Source organism: Hibiscus syriacus, unplaced genomic scaffold, assembly GCF_006381635.1.
Source record: "Hibiscus syriacus cultivar Baekdansim isolate YM2019G1 unplaced genomic scaffold, ASM638163v2 tig00110321_pilon, whole genome shotgun sequence".
Taxonomy (NCBI): Eukaryota; Viridiplantae; Streptophyta; class Magnoliopsida; order Malvales; family Malvaceae; genus Hibiscus; species Hibiscus syriacus.
In genome coordinates, this window is record NW_024062680.1 from 863,267 (window position 1) to 882,075 (window position 18,809).

General features: G+C 34.2%; 2 pseudogenes; one reads left to right on the forward strand and one right to left on the reverse strand.

Moving 5' to 3' along the window:
- The first annotated feature begins 7,674 nt into the window (after positions 1-7,674).
- Positions 7,675-11,390, forward strand: LOC120117635 (annotated as a pseudogene).
- A 946-nt stretch (positions 11,391-12,336) lies between these two features.
- LOC120117862 lies at positions 12,337-14,211 on the reverse strand (annotated as a pseudogene).
- Between the last annotated feature and the right edge of the window lie 4,598 nt (positions 14,212-18,809).

The following is an 18,809-nucleotide window of genomic DNA, read 5'->3' on the forward strand; positions in this document are numbered from 1 at the left end:
GTTCGGTCAGGTCCAATTTTTAAAATCTTCACCAAGTATAATTAGGGTGTTAACTAAGTTTAGTCTTAGTCGCACGTGTAGTTTGAACTTAATTTAATTAAAATTAATTTAATTTGAATCTGAGTGTGATTTAAAATTTTAACAAGTCGAGTAGTACAATGTCTAATTTAATTCAATAAGCTCTTGAATAATTTGCTGATTTTTTTATATATTTGTTAAGATATTATTTACCTTATTTTTAGGATCTATTATATATTGTTAAACTTATTTTTCTTCAAGAATGGTTGTAATGTGTAGTTTGATATATTTGTAGTTTGTTATTTTGGTTATAATATGTTACTTTAAAATACTTGTGGATTGTTACTTTTGGAAACTTTGGAATCGTTTCACATACTACTTTTGTCACTTTTTTATTAATTTATGTTTATATAAGTTTTAGGGCAAACTACACTAGATATCACCGAACTTTAGGCGTTGTATTGTTTATAACACTGAAATTTTAATTTTGTCAATTATAGAATTGAATTTTTATTTTCGTTTCAATTATATTATTGGATCGTTAAATCGTTAACAATCAGATCAAACTAAAGTCATTTTGGTGAGGTGTCTACATCGACAGTTTTTAGCCACGTCATCGTGTCGTTAGTGATTTAACGGTTCAGTTGAATAATTGAAACTAGAATCAAAGTTTGATATTATAATTGGCAAAACTTTAAGTACATGGTATAAACGATACAATGCCTAAAGTTTGATGGTATTTGATGTAGCTTATCCCAAGTTTTATATAGTATTGACTAAATTTTACATATATTTTAAAAAACAAACAAAACTTTAGTGAGCTTACTAAGCAATGAGTATAATCGGACAACGAGATTTTTTCGACGAGCATGAATCTAATAAAATTTTGTTGAATTTATCGAGTTTGAGTCGAGTCGAACACGAATGTAATAATTTTTAACTCTAATCAAATATTGTTTAACTTATGATCGACTCGATCGATAAACACCTTATACATAACAATGAAATGGAATGAACATAGATATGATCAAATTTATCATTACTTTATGGGAGTCGAAAGTACAAATAATATTTAAATTATTCCTTTTATCTAAATAAATATTTAAGCTTTTATTCATAACTATTTTAAGGATTTAAACTTTTTGTCAAGAAATAGTTAAATTATATAAAGACAAGGAGAGAAAAAATTATAAAAAAAATAATTGAAACTACATCTGTATTTTATGATGGTTATCAAATCATAAAACAATCAAATCATTTAATTAAAAGTTTATTTAAAAGGTGATGATTTCTTTAAAAATATTTTAGCCCTTGATTACAATATCACTTTTTTTTTGTCCACAAATTCTGATAACTAAGGAGTGTTCAAAATTTTTAAGGATGAAAGAGGGATGTATCATGAAACATTTGAGGATATGGCAGTTGAGCTGAATTTTTTTCTCAAGAGTTTTATTGGTTCTGTTGATCCAAGGGTGAAGGGTTGTTCTGTTGGCTGGTTAAAATCTGTTCTGAATTATTCTTTACCTGTTGGGGCTGAGGATCTCCTTGCTGGTGTGATTACAGATGCTGAAATCAAGAATGCATTATTCATGCAGGGGAAAAACAAAAGCCCTGAACCTGATGGCTACACTTTCTGGTTCTTCAAGGTTGCTTGGGGGATAGTTAGCAATGATTTTATTGGGGATGTAAGGTACTTCTTTCAAACATCCTCCCTTCTATAGTGCCTAAATCCTTAATGCATGTATGGCCAAGGAATTTAGGCCCATTTCTTGTTGGTCTGTGATTTATAAGACAATCACTAGAATATTGGTCACTAGGTTAGCTTTGTTCTTTCCTGGTATGATATCTCCTAACCAATCAGCATTTGTCAAGGGTAGAAACATAGCTGACAATACCTTACTTGCCCAAGAAGTAGTTAGGGGGTACTCTAGGAAGAATCTATCTCCTAGATGCACAATTAAGATTGACTTGCAGAAGGCTTTTGACTCAATTTGCTGGGATTTTTTTATGAATGTTATTCAGGCTTTGGGGCAGTCTGAGGTGTTTTGTGGATGGATAAGAGCTTGTATTACTACACCTAGATATTTTATTTCTTTGAATGGTAGTTTGGTGGGGTATTTTAAGGGGGTTAGGCAGAGTGATCCTCTATCCCCTTATCTTTTTGTGATTGTGATGAATGTTCTATCTTCATTGCTGGATGTTGCTGCCAAGAATGGTGTTTTCAGATTCCATCCCCAAAAGAATCCCCCTCACACACCTTTATTTTGCTGATGACCTCCTTTTGTTATGTCATGGGTCACTTGATTATGTGATGGGGGTTGTTAGTATTTTGGACAAGTTTTATGAGCTTTGGGCTTACGATTGAATGCCATGAAGACAGAGTTTTTTGCTTGTGGGATGCCAGTGGATAAAGTTGTGCTGATTCAGGGAGCTACTGGTTTTAGGATCGGCCAACTCTCCTGTTAGGTACCTAGGGGTGCCCTTGGTTACGCGCAAACTCACAAGCAAGGACTGCTCGGTTCTGCTTGTGAAAATTAAAGACACAATTGGTAAGTGGTCCACAGGAAACTTCGCTATGGGGGTAGGCTTCAGCTTGTGAAGTCTGTCATGTTCAGCTTGTTTGGTTATTGGAGTAGGCAACTTATATTGCCTAATGGTGTCATAAGGGATGTTGAAAAACTTTGTATGAGGTTCTTTTGGAGGGGCAGTGACTCCTCTGCAAGGGGTGCTAGAGTGAGCTGGAATCAAGCGTGCTAACCAAAATCTAAGGGTGGACTGGGCTTAAGGAAACTAGCTGACTGGAGCAAAGCTTACTGTTTAATGCTTATTAAGAGCATCCTTGCTGGGGAAGGGTCACTGTGGATTGCTTGGATTAAGGTTTATTGTTTTAAGACAGTTGACTATTGGACTGTTGTTAGTAAATCACACTTCAGCTGGATTCTTAGCAAGTTGATTAAGCTAAGGGAAGAGGCTAGAAATCTATTATGTCATATGGCTAGCTTATCTCATATCAAGGGGTAGGTGGATATGGGATAGCATCCGTAACAGAAGAGAAAAGGTAGCATGGCATAGACTCATTTGGTTTCCTGCTCATGTTCCTAAGTTCTCTCTTGTAGCTTGGATGATTCTGCTTGACAGGCTGCCTACTAAAGACAGATTAGTCAGGTTTGGAATTGCGATTGACAACAATGTGTGTGTGGGGGGTTGGCTAAGTTCTCTCTTGTAGCTTGGATGATTCTGCTTGACAGGCTGCCTACTAAAGACAGATTAGTCAGGTTTGGAATTGCGATTGACAACAATGTGTGTGTGTTGTGTGGGGTTGGTAAGGAATCTCAATCATCTATAATCATCTATTCCTTGAGTGCCCCTTTGCGATTGAGATATGACGTGTTGTTATGCAGGCTTGTGAACTGCAACATCAGATGTTGGGATGTTGGGATGATGAGGTTCGCTGGATGGTTCTGCACTCTAAAGGAAAATTCCTCTTAGTTCATATCCTTAAACTTGCTTGGACTGGGGTTTTTTTACTCTATCTGGGAGGAACGTAATCACATGAGTTTTATAGGAGTGATGCGTTCTGCTGATTCAATTGTAAATAATATAAGGGAGGTGGTTAGAACTAAGCTATATAGGGGCTGTATTAATAGGGTTGATGCTGTAAATAGACGGTTGTGCCTAAATTGGGGGTTGATTTAATTGTTTGTAAATGTTTATTGTAGCAGATATACTGCTCTCTTTTGGATGAATAAATTTTACTTATCCAAAAAAAAATTAAAGTAATTGTACGAAATATAATTATTATCTTCGTAATTATGAGAATGTAATTATAATTTTTTAAAACATGCTAAACTAATAAAATGTAATTATTTTTTATTTTCTTATATCATATTTGGTACAATTTATAATTATATAATTGTGTAAATTTAAAATAATATTAATTATAAAACCAATGATGAATTATCTATGGAGAAAATCGCCTCAGTGACCAAAAATGCCTTATAATATACGATTTTAACCAACTTTTTTTTGATTTGCCAAAATGACCAACAAAATCGCAACGCGATATCAAAACCGCAACGCGATTTAGAAAAGCGCAACGTTGAAAAGAAGATCGCAACGCGATCTTCCAAGAATCGCAATGCGATTCATAAAATCGCAACGCGATCTTCCAAGAATCGCAACGCGATTCAGAAATCGCAACGCGATTCGAAAATCGCAACGCGATTTTAGAAAATCGCAACGCGATCTTCCAAGAATCGCAACGCGATTAAGAAAATCGCAACGCGATTCCAAGAATCGCAACGCGATTCAGAAAATCGCAACGCGATTCCAAGAATCGCAACGCGATCTTCCAAGAATCGCAACGCGATTAAGAAAATCGCAACGCGATCTTCCAAGAATCGCAACGCGATTAAGAAAATCGCAACGCGATTCAGTAATTCGCAACGCGATCTTCCAAGAATCGCAACGCGATTCAGAAAATGAGTAAATTCTTTCAAAAGTTGTTGCATTTGTTTCTTCTTAAGAATTTTCTCTAAAAAGATAGTATCCGCGACGCGATCTTCCAAGAATCGCAACGCGATTCAGAAAATGAGTAAATTCTTTCAAAAGTTGTTGCATTTGTTTCTTCTTAAGAATTTTCTCTAAAAAGATAGTATCCGCGCGGACGTGTCGAAGACACGTATTACTATTACCACGACCACGACCACGACCACGACCACGACCACGACCACGACCACGACCACGACCACGACCACGACCACGACCCGACCCGAGACGAGACGGCGGCGGCGGCGGCGGCGCGCGAGAGTCCCCCTTGTTCTCTTTCACTCAACAAGGAAATGGGAAATCCAAGCCTTAAATACACTTCCCAATAGTGTTTCCAATACTATGTGGGATTGAGCATTACAACACTTCAAAGAAAATATAGCAATTTTTGTAGCATGTTTCCCGCTTAATCCATATTTAAAAATATTAAAACATTTATCATATTAAAAACTATATGTATAAGTTTGAATTGAAATGTAGATATCTACAACTCTTTTAATTCTCTTGATAAAATGTTTTAATATTTTTAGATATGGATTAAGTGGGAAAATACTACAAAAATTGCTATATTTTCTTTGAAGTGTTGAGTAATGCTCAATCCCACATAGTATTGGAAACACTATTGGGAAGTGTATTTAAGGCTTGGATTTCCCATTTACTTGTTGAGTGAAAGAGAACAAGGGGGACTCTCGCGCGCCGCCGCCGTCTCGTCTCGGGTCGGGTCGGGTCGTGGTCGTGGTCGTGGTCGTGGTCGTGGTCGTGGTCGTGGTCGTGGTAATACGTGTCTTCGACACGTCCGCGCGGATACTATCTTTTTGGAGAAAATTCTTAAGAAAGAAACAAATGCAACAACTTTTGAAAGAATTTACTCATTTTCTTAATCGCGTTGCGATTCTTGGAATCGCGTTGCGATTTTCTTAATCGCGTTGCGATTCTTGGAAGATCGCGTTGCGATTTTCTTAATCGCGTTGCGATTCTTGGAAGATCGTGTTGCGATCTTCTTTTCAACGTTGCGCTTTTCTAAATCGCGTTGCGGTTTTGATATCGCGTTGCGATTTTGTTGGTCATTTTGGCAAATCAAAAAAAAGTTGGTTAAAATCGTATATTATAAGGCATTTTTGGTCACTGAGGCGATTTTCTCTTATCTATGTAATTACACAATTCTCACATCTACCCTAAGAATTGAAGAATTACATTCAATTCAGCCAGGCTTTAAAAATCTTATTACATATTAACTTTTCAAATACTCTTTAAAAACAATTTTAGATTTGATCATAAACAAATAACATTTTTTAGATATATTGCAAAACTAATTTGTATATTAAACATAGAACTTGATTATTATATATAAAGTAATTGTACGAAATATAATTATTATCTTCGTAATTATGAGAATGTAATTATAATTTTTTAAAACATGCTAAACTAATAAAATGTAATTATTTTTTATTTTCTTATATCATATTTGGTACAATTTATAATTATATAATTGTGTAAATTTAAGATAATATTAATTATAAAACCAATGATGAATTATCTATGTAATTACACAATTCTCACATCTACCCTAAGAATTGAAGAATTACATTCAATTCAGCCAGGCTTTAAAAATCTTATTACATATTAACTTTTCAAATACTCTTTAAAAACAATTTTAGATTTGATCATAAACAAATAACATTTTTTAGATATATTGCAAAACTAATTTGTATATTAAACATAGAACTTGATTATTATATATAATAAAATGATTTTAAAGCTACCTCTTAAAGAATATATTATAAGTTTTGTTTTTCTTCTCTTGGAGGGTCTAATGCTTTGGTGTTTCTCACGTGCAACTCAAAAGAGGGAAAGGAAAGGAAATAAAATTCCCAAAAGAATCTTAAAATAATTTTTAATAGGTAATTTGGGAATAAAAGCTACCAAATTGTCATAGATTAATATATTATTTATAATGTACATATACATATATTCACTTTGTAAATACTGCCAAAATTTATTATATATTTATAAAGGAGACATATTTTTATAATTTATTATAATAATTCAAATAAAAATAATATAAACAAATTATTTATGTCCATATCCAGAGTACTGCAACTTTATATAAATAACTGTAAATTAAAAATTCGTTTTATATATCTTGGTAAATCATCGGTTCACTTATACGTATTTTACATGTTAATATTTTTCTATCGCTATTTAATTCCAATTTTCACGAATATGTGTTTTGTTTTAATTTAATATATTTATCAATAATTTAACTTTAAAGTTAAATTATTTACTTGAAAATGCATCATTTTATCTCACTATAAATATAAATAACTAATATTAATATTACATTTTAAATTTTATTTATTTATTAAATGCATGATTTTATTTTTATAAAAATAATAGATAAATAATTTTATAATATTTATTTAATTTATAAAAGTGACATTTTAGTTAAATTATCAATTGGATATGATATATAATTCCTTTTTTAGAGTGGGTTGCTTCATTATGTTACATTACTCCGTACAATGCAAGCAAAGTATTTCTTCTTTGATGATAATTTTTTATAAATGACGAATTATTAACAACGTTAACATTTAAGAATAATTTTAAATACTATTGTTTAAAATATTATATTTTTTAAATAATTGTCTTAAATTTATATTTTCCTATTTTTAACATTAATTGTCTCATTAGCCTTTGACATTATACATAATGTATTAATGATTCAATTTTAAATACTTTAAATATATAATTTAATCCGTCTAATATTATGTCTTTTCGTAGTTTGATTTGAAATGTTGGTTTGAGTGAAAAGCAGCGGCAATTGAGGGACCAAAGTGGACAGCGAACCGCTAGAGACGAGCCCGGTTCATCAGTCTCAGTCGCCATAGCTTAGCTTATTGTAAGATTTCGATATCTCCGCCTTTGTCTTCAGCTCCCATGCTAATTGCTTTTTTTGGCTAGATTTTTATAAATGTTTTTGTTGAATCGGAACCTTGCCTTTTCTTTTCCCTGAAAATTTTGACGGGCAAACGCCGAAGCGAGACTAAATATTGACTGCTTAGGAAATTTTGGTCTCTGGAAAGCTCTAATTGTACTTTAATTTCTGGGTTTCTTATTTGATTCATTTACAGTTTTGTATTTTTACTTAGGTTTCGATTTTTTTAACGAATTTCATTGTTTTTTTACTATTGATTAATCTGATTATTATTAATTTAATTTTATGTATGGAAAAGATGATGTTGTCGAGAGTTGAAGCTAGGAAGAAGAATGGAGGGAGTTCGAGTAATGGGAAATTGAAACTATTAACAAATCTTTGTATTTGGACAAGAATCGTCCAAGCAATTCATTTTCTGCTTTTAATTCTCGGTCCAAACCGGCCCGGAAAACCAACTTGCCTGAACCGAGCTCGAAGCCTAAGAATAGCAGCGAGGACCCTTTGCGTAAAGAGAGGAAATCTGTTTGGAATTGGAATCCATTGAAAGCTTTTTCGAATGCTGGAAACAGGAGGTTTGCTTGTTGTTTCTCACTTGAAGTGCACTCCATTGTAAGTTTGCCAGTAAATTTTAATGATCTTAGTCTATGTGTGCATTGGAAAAGGCGGGATGGGGATCTTATGACTCATCCTTCTAAAGTTTTTAATGGAACTGCTGAATTCGAAGAGCAGTTGACACTTACTTGCTCCGTATATGGCGTTCGAAGTGGCCTTTCAGTCGAGTATGAGGCAAAGCATTGCCTGCTTTATGCATCTGTGGTGGGTTACCAGACCTTGATTTAGGGAAGCATCGAGTTGACCTTGCACGGTTACTTCCACTTACATTGGAAGAATTGGAGGAAGAGAAGAGCTCTGGGAAATGGACAACATGTTATAAGTTGTCGGGGAAGGCCAAAGGTGCTATTATGAATGTTAGTTTTGGTTATATGGTTGTCAGAGATAATACTGTCCCACTCGGAGATAATCAGCATGGTGACGAGTTCTCACAAATGAAGTAGAATAATCTAATTATGGGAAAAGAAGTTACAAAATTTGTTCATGGTGATCGGAAGGGCACTATGAGCTGTATTGGGAGTCTTCCCAGTTCAGTTAACACCAGATCTTTTGGCTCATCTCCTGTAGCGGAGGAGATAAAAGATCTTCATGAACTTTTGCATTTGCCAAAGTCAGAGCTCGATGTTACTAATACATTAGATCAGAACTTTGATGAACAAAAGTTAGATGCTTCTGCATCTTCCAAGCCTGATTCCGATGTGATAACAGAACATTCTGAGCTCATCAGAGCTCCGGCTTCCCTTGCATCTGAATCTGGTAAGGACTATGTTGAAGAAGAAAATGAAGATTATGACTTCTCCGTCGTGGAGAAAGGGATGGAGTTATCTTCAGAAGAACAGGCTAGTTCTGAGGAAGTTACCATGGTGGCTACTTTATCAACCGTACAAAGCCCTCAAGTTGTTGAAGTTAATCTTGGCGTGGGAGCAAATTTCGAGGAATGTTCTCAGTTTCATCCCTCTAATGATGATAGTGGTACTAATCGAGGAGACGAGCTTGTGGTGCAATATTGTGATCCCAAAGAGGATGAGCAATGCTCAAAAGAATCACTGATGAGACAATTGGACTTAGCTTTAGACAGCATTACAAATTTGGAGGCAGCACTTGTCTCTTCTCAGGGCCCTAAAGATTCCGAAGACAACATGGAGAATAAAGCTAATTATAAAACAATTAGGAAGGTGAAGTCAGTTAGCTTGGATGAAGCTGATGAATCTGTTGCAAGTGAGTTCTTGAATATGCTTGGTATTGATGATAGTCCACTCGGCTTGAGTTTTGAGAGTGAGCCTGAATCACCAAGGGAGCGTTTACTAAGGGAGTTTGAGAAAGATACCTAGCCAATGGTTGCTCGTTATTTGATTTTGACATGGTTGACGGGGGGGAACTAGAATCAGGCTTTGACGCCTCTACTCCATCTGCTTGGGGGAGCTTGATTGATGATTTTGATTTATCACCAGTTATACAAGATGCTGAGAAAGAGCATCAGATGGAAGATAATGGGAGGAATAAAACGAGGGCTAAAGTATTGGAAGACTTGGAAACCGAAGCATTAATGCGTGAGTGGGGATTGAACGAGAAGGCTTTTCAGTATTCTCCATCTGGGTCTTTTAGTGGGTTTGGGAGTCCAGTTAATTTGCCTCCTGAAGATCCACTCGAAATGCCTCCTCTTGGAGATGGTTTAAGTCCTTTTCTTCAGACAAAGGATGGAGGATTTTTGCGGTCAATGAATCCCTCACTTTCCAGGATGCTAAAAGTGGTGGGAGCCTGATCATGCAGGTGTCTAGTCCAGTTGTGGTACCTGCAGAAATGGGTTCTGGTATAATGGATATACTTCAGGGACTCGCTTCCGTTGGAATTGAGAAGCTCTCTATGCAGGCAAATAAATTGATGCCTTTGGAGGATATTACCGGTAAAACTATGGAACAACTTGCATGGGAAGCTGCCCCTGCTCTGGAGGGACTGGAGAGGTTTGTGACTCATTTTTCTTTGATTTCCCAGTTTATATTTCTTTCTTAAACATTGTTTGTGAAATCATACTGATATTATAGTTATTGCTTCTCTTTGCAGGCAGATGAATCTTGACTTTGATGTTGGGGAACATATGTCCAACGGGCAAAAGAAAGTTAAAAGATCACCTCGACCCAGCTCTAGTAAACTTAATTCAACCTCTGTCAATGAGATTGGGTCAGATTATGTATCCCTTGAAGATCTTGCTCCATTGGCGATGGATAAGATTGAAGCTCTCTCAATGGAAGGTTTGAGAATTCAATCGGGAATGTCAGATGGAAGGCACCTTCAAACATCAGTGCGCAGTCTATTGGGGCAATTTCAGCACTTCAAGGTAAGGGTTTTGGTATTAATGGATCCCTTGGTTTGGAGGGAACTGCTGGGTTGCAATTGTTGGATATAAAAGACACTGGGGATAATGTTGATGGATTAATGGGTCTGTCACTAACTCTTGATGAATGGATGAGACTTGATTCCGGGGATATTGATGATGAAGATCAAATCAGTGAGCGAACTTCTAAAATCCTTGCTGCTCATCATGCTACATCATTGGACTCGATTCACAGAGTGTCAAAGGGAGAGAAAAAACGGGGTAAAAAGTGTGGTTTGTTAGGGAATAACTTCACGGTGGCATTGATGGTGCAACTTCACGATCCGATGAGAAACTATGAGCCAGTCGGTGCACCAATGCTTGCTCTTATTCAAGCGGAGAGAGTGTTTGTCCCACCAAAACAAAAGATATATAGTACCGTTTCAGCTGTGAGGAACGATGATCAAGAGGATGAAGACTCGGTGTCTGCTGTGAAAGAGGTCAACATCGAGGAGATGAAAGAAAAAGCTGCAGCTTCCCAAGAGGAAGGGATTCCTCAATTCAGAATCACCGATGTCCATGTTGCAGGTTTGAAAACTGAGCCTGGCAAGAAGAAACTTTGGGGTAGCACAACCCAACAACAGTCCGGTTCTCAATGGTTGCTTGCGAACGGAATGGGAAAGAGCAATAAACATCCATTATTGAAGTCTAAGCCCGCTTTCAAATCTTCAACCCCCTCAACAACCAAGGTTCAGCCAGGTGACACTTTGTGGAGCATCTCGTCTCGTGTTCATGGTAACGGAGCTAAATGGAAAGAATTGGCAGCCCTTAATCCGCATATTCGAAATCCAAACGTTATATTACCCAATGAAACTATCAGATTGCGATGAGTCGAGCATGGATTGGAATCTGCTTGAAAATATCAAGTGTTTCTAAATAAAGATGACTAGACTGGTGAATTTTGCTTATAGAGGATTTCTTATATATATATTTTGAATGAGTTCGTTCATGCAGGCAAAACTAGATTTTTTTTTCAAGGTCTTTTCAGTTTATATATTTTTGTGATTAAGAATTTATGGTGTAATTTATCTCATGCACTGCAAATTAACTTGTGTCATGTGGATTGATAATAGGCAGGGTTTCTCTATTTAGTGCCTTTATTCAGTTCTCCTATGGTACTCGAGCTCGGATGACACTGCGGTATATGAGTACATTCGCGTTTTTGTTAGTTTTTGTAGTGTTAAAAAAGAATGAAATGTTAGAATATATTGCAGTTCTCTTATACCAATGGCTCTAGGGATAAGAAAAGAAGAGTGTGGAAAGTGTTAGAGTTGAATATTCAATCAAAATGGAGTGAAACCAAACCGAATTAGTCGAGTATATGGGTATCAATTTATTATTTAAGTTTTATTTAATTTTTTAATTGAGTTTTCATGAAATTCTAGTAGAGTAAAATTTAATATATTTGTTTAAGTTTATGTTTCTGTTCAAATTCAAATGTAATTATTTGTGATAGACAATGATTGATTTTAATTTAGGCGACTTTCTCTAACCATATACAATATATATTATATAATTTAAAGTTATACATGTATAAAAAATAATTGAGGAACATATGGTTCAAATTTAATCATAATAAACTAAAAAAAAAACAGAAATAGAATCAAATTATTTAATTAATAATAAAAATATCATTTTGATTATTAGTTTTTTAGTTGCTTAAACTTTACAAATTTAAAATCGATTTAAACTTAAAGTCTAAATAAAAAAATTCAAATTAAATGAGTCCATTTAAAAAAATCAAATTTTACTCACCCTAACAAAAAGTTAAAAACCAGACCCTTGAAAACAAAAACAAGAAAAAAGGAAAAGGAAAAAACAATACACATTCTACGCTACAATAGGCAACAAGAAGGAAACGATTAACCCATAAGATGCAACTTAATTAGAACAATCTCTACTTATCCGATAAAGAGCTTTCCTAAACGGGAAATGTTAAAATCCGAATCTGAAATAAAATAGCATACGAGTTCAGCACCAGAAAACTAGTAATACTAATATATCCAGCTGAAATTCCCAAAGCATATTAAAACCTGGTAGAATCCGTCAAGGTCTCGTTCTCTTGTTGTTGCAAGTGGGACACTTATACTGCTCACATAATATCGCAACAAATCCAAAACTCATCCTCAGCATAGTTCTCCTCACATGCACCACACAGTGTATCCCCGTGCTCCTCTTCCTCATCCTTTGCTCTCTGTAAAAGAGGATATAAATGTGTACAACATCACATAATGAAACACTAAATTAAATGGAAGAATTCCACACAAAATTGACACTGATATAACAAAGCAATGGAGCTCAAGAGATCCCAATAACATAGGTTTAAAATTATTGGAAGCACACATTGGTATTGTACATAGTCAATAGTATTGACCAATATCCTTGTAATTAAGCCATCAGAAAACTTTAGTCATCAATGTCCCACTTACGGATTTCGCGTTTAACTTGGATTTATTGCTGCTATGATTAGAAACTGATGACTTCTCCTTTGTCTGCCTCTTGGCAATTCCGGTGACGATTTCACATACTGTAGGGAGATCATTTATTAAACCGAAGAGAAGTCTCCTGCATCAAAGATTGCATATGTTTGCAAACACATCCCTCAACCACCATTAAATACATGAGAGTATCTAGCAAATTAATACGGTTGACAAAATCGACAACATTCTCCCTAAAGGACAAATTCCATTCAAACTTGTTTCGAGTTTCTTTACATCGTAAATATAATATGCCGTAAATTTCACTTTATTTCTATACATCGGTTCCTAAGCTTTATATCCAGCATTAACTCACATGTCCTTGACCATTCATATGAAAAAACTGATCAAATTGAACCCAAGGTTTAAAACAAAAACAAAAGCACATGCTTAGATGCAGTGAAACGTCTATGGCTACATGAAATTTTTGTGATGTATGATGTATCCATTTTGTAGTATACTCTTTTTACCACCAAAGGTTATGGTTACAATAAAGTTGATTAAACATGCTCCACTAAGCATTATTAAGATTTTTCCATGCATATTGCTCAACCGGGAAAAATTGCAGCATCAATGCATCATGCAGAAGGTAAGGGAAAAAAGGTATACCTGTCAGTTTTATCAAAACCAAACCTAGCACCAAAATAGTGAGCCACTGAAACTAACCATGCATCGCTGTGAACTGCAACAAGTACCAACCAGTCCGTTACTTGCATCCCATCTCTAGCGAAGTTAATACCCAATGCAGGCTCCGGAAGCTCTGGAGGCACTTCCTCAACAGGTGAAGTGTTCATTAGGAAATCCATACAAGCAAAGATTCTCCATCTATGCAAAAACACAATGTAGGTCTAACGAAATTCCAAGTAGACATAATAGAGAAACATAGGAAAATCATATCCATTTAAAGTTTGATAAATTACAAACAGCATAATATTGAACACCGAACAAACCATCGACAATGGACAAAACTAATCATCAAGGCACTACAAAAGGCTCCAGACAGCCAAACAATTTGAATATTCACACTGAATATGCTTTAGACACGGTAAGACTTATGGCTCAAATGTTGAAGAAAAGTAAAAAAAGGGGGGGGGGAGCACTGCCTAATTATAAGTCAACAAAATGGGATTTATTTTTTCAGAAATTGAGGCACCGGTTTGGGTTTTCAACAATTGGGGCACCGAATTCAGTGTCCCAATTTTTTTATTGAAATAGAAATAGGATTAACTACAAGATTAATCCCTAAATTTCAACTATAAATACCCTAACCCATTTAGCTTCAAAATCATCTCAAATCATTTATTTCTCCGAATACTAGAGAGTTTTCTTGTGATTTGTGAGTGTTTTGTAAACACCTGTAAATTTTCTCTTAGTAAAAGATCTGCAGCAGTCCGAAGACGTAGGCAAAATTGGTTGAATTCCGTTATCAATTTCGGATATTATTTTTCGGCTTTTATTTCGCATTCTCATTAATCTGGTTATAAGGAAATTACTTGTATTCGGTTAACATCAAATACAAGTTTCAATAAAAAACATAAATGGGAGTTGTGGAAATTTCCAATCAAATCTGAGCTTCGATCACATCATTTAAACTTAAACAATCATAAATAAAATTATTCAAAGACAAACTTGACTGCAAGAAGAAACAATTAGCGAAAAGCCTCTCATTTTTCGACGAGTGATCTGTTTTGCTTCAATAACTAAGCAAAATACTTTGAAATTTAAACGCAGTAAAATTCAGGGATACTACAATAGGCATAAATAGGCAACGAAAGACATTAAATCAAGTTACTACTTATCAATCAATCATTACGTCCAAAAATCATAATGTAGAACAACATAAATTTTGAATGTCAAGAAGTCACTAACCTGGATCGCACTGTTAAAAAAATTCTGTAACATCTGCAACAAAAAAAACTATAAGAAATATGTTGACACTATTTTTTTCGTCCTAAATATTATTATTATTATTATTGCATTTTATTTTGCAGCCCAATTACAATAAATCTCGGAGCCCAGAAAATCAAGCCCAAACCGGGCCCAACTACAAACGATCATCAGACTCAAATCCAGAACCCGACAGTAGCCCAAGACCCGGATCCAGACCCGTGTCCAGCAAAGACCCCACCCGTGACCATCAAGCAACCACCGAAACCATCATCATCAACCTGCTAATCACTGAAAATCAAACCAAAGTCAAGAAAGTACCTAACCCCAAAAATCACGGGATGATTTCACCGAAACCTGTTATTATCTCACCAAATGCAAAGAAAATATGCAAGAAGAGGACAAGGGGTTTCGGTGGAAAAAAGAAATAAAACGGGATTAGCAGATTCAACACAAAGGGGGGAGGAGCAAGCAAAAAAAAAAACGAAAAGAAACAAGGGAGCATTCATCAAGAAAAAAACAGAGAGATTTGTAAAAGGGTCTTCCCTATCTAGATTTTTTGTTTGGACCAAAGTAATCAATGTAAGGGTTCTACCCATTTTCGAAAAGAAAACAACAAAGAAATACTCATTTTTCAAAAGGTTTTGTTTCATTTTTTATATTCAAATTTTATTGCATGCAAATTTACTTGAGTAAATAGAATTGAAATAGAGAGATAAGGAAGCGTTTACCTTAGAGAGGAGTCTCGTCGAATTAGGTTGCAGTTCATTGGGGGTTTCTAAAAAAAAGAAGAGGGTAACAACTTATTTTTCTCCCATATTCGAAATAAACAGAATAAAGGAGAGGGTCGATTGAGTTTACCTTTGGGTCGGGTATTCCCATTAGATCTCGGTCGGAGTCATAGATGAATACTGTGGAGGGAAGCTTATAAGTCAGAGCTTCTTTCTAGGGCTTTCATGATTGATCAAAGATTGTTGGGTTCTTTAGGGTTTTGATTTAGAGTGGAAGGAAAGATGTGGCGTAAGTTTAGGGGTATACCGATTTAGTGGTGACCAGAGTTCAAACCGAGCCGAAGTTTCGAGGGATTTGGGTTTCAGTTTATTAGCTTTTAGGGGAGGAATTGAAGTTTACTTTGGACATTTAAATCTCCGATGGCCATCGAAATGGAAGCAGCGCCGTTGTTCTGGGGTCTTTTGGGAATGAGCAGTGCTGCATGAGAGTAAAAGGAAGATGGGTAGCTGAGGAAGGAGAGAAACTGCACAAGGGAAGCTTTTAGAAGAAAAGATGGGAAATTGAAAGAGAATTAGGATAAAAATATTACATAAAATAGAATATATCTTAAAGTGCTAAAACAACAGCATCTCGATGGATGCCATATTTTAGGAAAAAGGGAAATTTTTAGTAAGCTCCTTTAGGTTCTTGAATTGTTGTATTTTAGTTCCTGAAATGGATATTTCCGAGCCTTTTAATTTTGTCTTCGTAGTTTATACGTGTTTATTTTAGTATTTGTTAGGTTATTTAAATTTACAGTTTTTTTTTACATTTGATATGCAATCTTTTATTATTTTATTTTAATCCTTTGTATTTTCTTTGGTAATGTTACGTTTGCAAGGTCTGAAGTTTGAATTTTTTTTGTTGCTATCTTGTTATTTACTTTATTCATGATATGATCATTGAATTCGTTCTATTTATGTTTTAGTCAATGTTTAAGTTTTTTTTACACGCATGTATGTAAATATAGTTTAGGTTTGTTTTGAGGGCTTGCTAACCGTATGTTTGAATCTTTATGATACTTGTGTGTGTAATTTGTTATTTTAAGTATGTTGTTCATACGCATAGGTTTAGGTGTAATTTATTTGTTATATGCATGTTAGCCTCGTATGCATAATCTGACCTAATTACATAATTATATTAAAGGTAATATTCGATTATTTTAAAATTATCAAAAGAAACTTTCTAATATGTGAATATTTAATCTATTTTAATATATAGCATTAAGTATTAATACTAGAACTTACATTTTAGATTTTAGCTCATAGGTTTCTTAATTTTTATAATTTGAAAATTTAAGTTAGAAAAAACCTTAATTTATTTTTATTTTAATTAGGACAAATAAAATTTTGTTTGATTACATTGTTTTTACAAATCTAAGACATTGTTTATTTATTAAGGAATTAATAGTATATCTCTCGCGATTGTGCTAAGGGGATGACTACTAGTAATTCATTAAATAAGTCGACATCATTTTCAAAATCACATCATGTTTTTAAAAATGAGGCAATATTCGATTATTAGGCACAATAGTTGATCTCCCGCATTTACGCTCGGGGCGAATGCTATCGGTCTCGATAAACGAATACCCTTTTCAACTTTGCATCCTTAATGATTTTTAAATTAAATAAAGATCGAACTCTAAATTTCTGATTTTAAATATAGGGTAATCAATTAGGTACAAATTTTTGGGCGTTTGTGGGGTGTTAACTGACTCCCGAACCTAATTTCTGATTTTTCGCATACATCCAAACTCGATATTTTAATAAAAACAAAATGTTTTATTAAAATCATTCGATTTTTATGGTGTTCCAATCATACCTTAAATGATTGGTGGCGACTCCTCATATTTCAAAAATATTTTCAAAGAAAAAACTGAGTTCTTTCTCCATTCGGGCAAAAAAACGGTTATGAGAAAATAAAAATAGAAAATAATAACCCTAAAACCTCAAAAGAAAAGAAGAAAAAGAAGAGACAGGTGGTTAAGGCTCTGATGATGCCGGCACGACGGCCTTTGTAATCGTCAAAGACATCCTCAACTGTTCTGACGTTTTGCAGAGTTCCTCCTTCCATTATCCAAACACTCCCGAGTCCAGTGAGGTTAACGGAGAGAACAAAAGGAGAGAGCGATAATAAAATTCGAAAAATCTAAAATTCAGAAACAACCCAAATACATTGGAGAAGGAGTACTGTCAAATAATATATATTAGCGTAGTATTAGCAGTTGGATGAAAAACAAACACTTCAGTTTTATTTAACTCTATTTGTTTTTAATAATAACTGTTTATATATAATAAGGTCGGATTTTGTGGGTTTTATTTTAATTTTGTCTGACATGGATGAAAATGACGTAGTCCACGTTGCATGAAATGTTTGGTTGAAATTTTGCCACGTTTGGGTATTTATTGGGATTATTTGTAGTAATACTTATTGCGGATTTGAAACCCGCATTCAAACTTAAATTTTAATTAATTAAAGTTTAGGAAAGGTTAGGGTTGCAAGATGGCGAAGGATGGAGGGAACAGTTTTTTGGGTCGTCAAAATTGAAAGATTCATTCTATTTTATTTTATTTCTATGTTCGGTAATGTTTCATCTGTTTTAAATTTGAGAGTAAAAATATAATTTTTATTTGATTTGAATTGATATGAATATTTTTTTTATTTGATAAGATATAAGATAATTGAAAAAATATATTTAAAGATACTTTGTGATAAATATTTTTATAGATAAGGGGAGGAGGGGTATCATATTGATTGTTTAGGTCAAATTCGATATTTATATTCTAAATCTAATTATTTTTTTCTATTTTGATGTTTTCATTCATAAAATTTTACCTTAAATTTGACTTTAAAAAAAAAAGTAAACTTATAAAATCATGTTAGAACCCGTTGAATTCAAATATTTTAACTATCTAAAAAGTAACAAGATTAACTCTAAATTTGAACATCAAAACTAAATTTAAATTAAATTAAATCTTATTTTTTAAAATTTGAGATTGGCTCACTAACTAATTTTATTCAATTAAATTTGCTTATTAAAAAAATGAGATCATGTAGGTTCGATTTCGAATTTAAGATGTTTAAATAGGGAAAAAACAAGATATAAATTGTTGGTCAAAATGGTAGCAACTAGTTTCTTCCAGATGAACTGAATTGAACCTTTCATATCAATCCCTATGTCATTAACGTA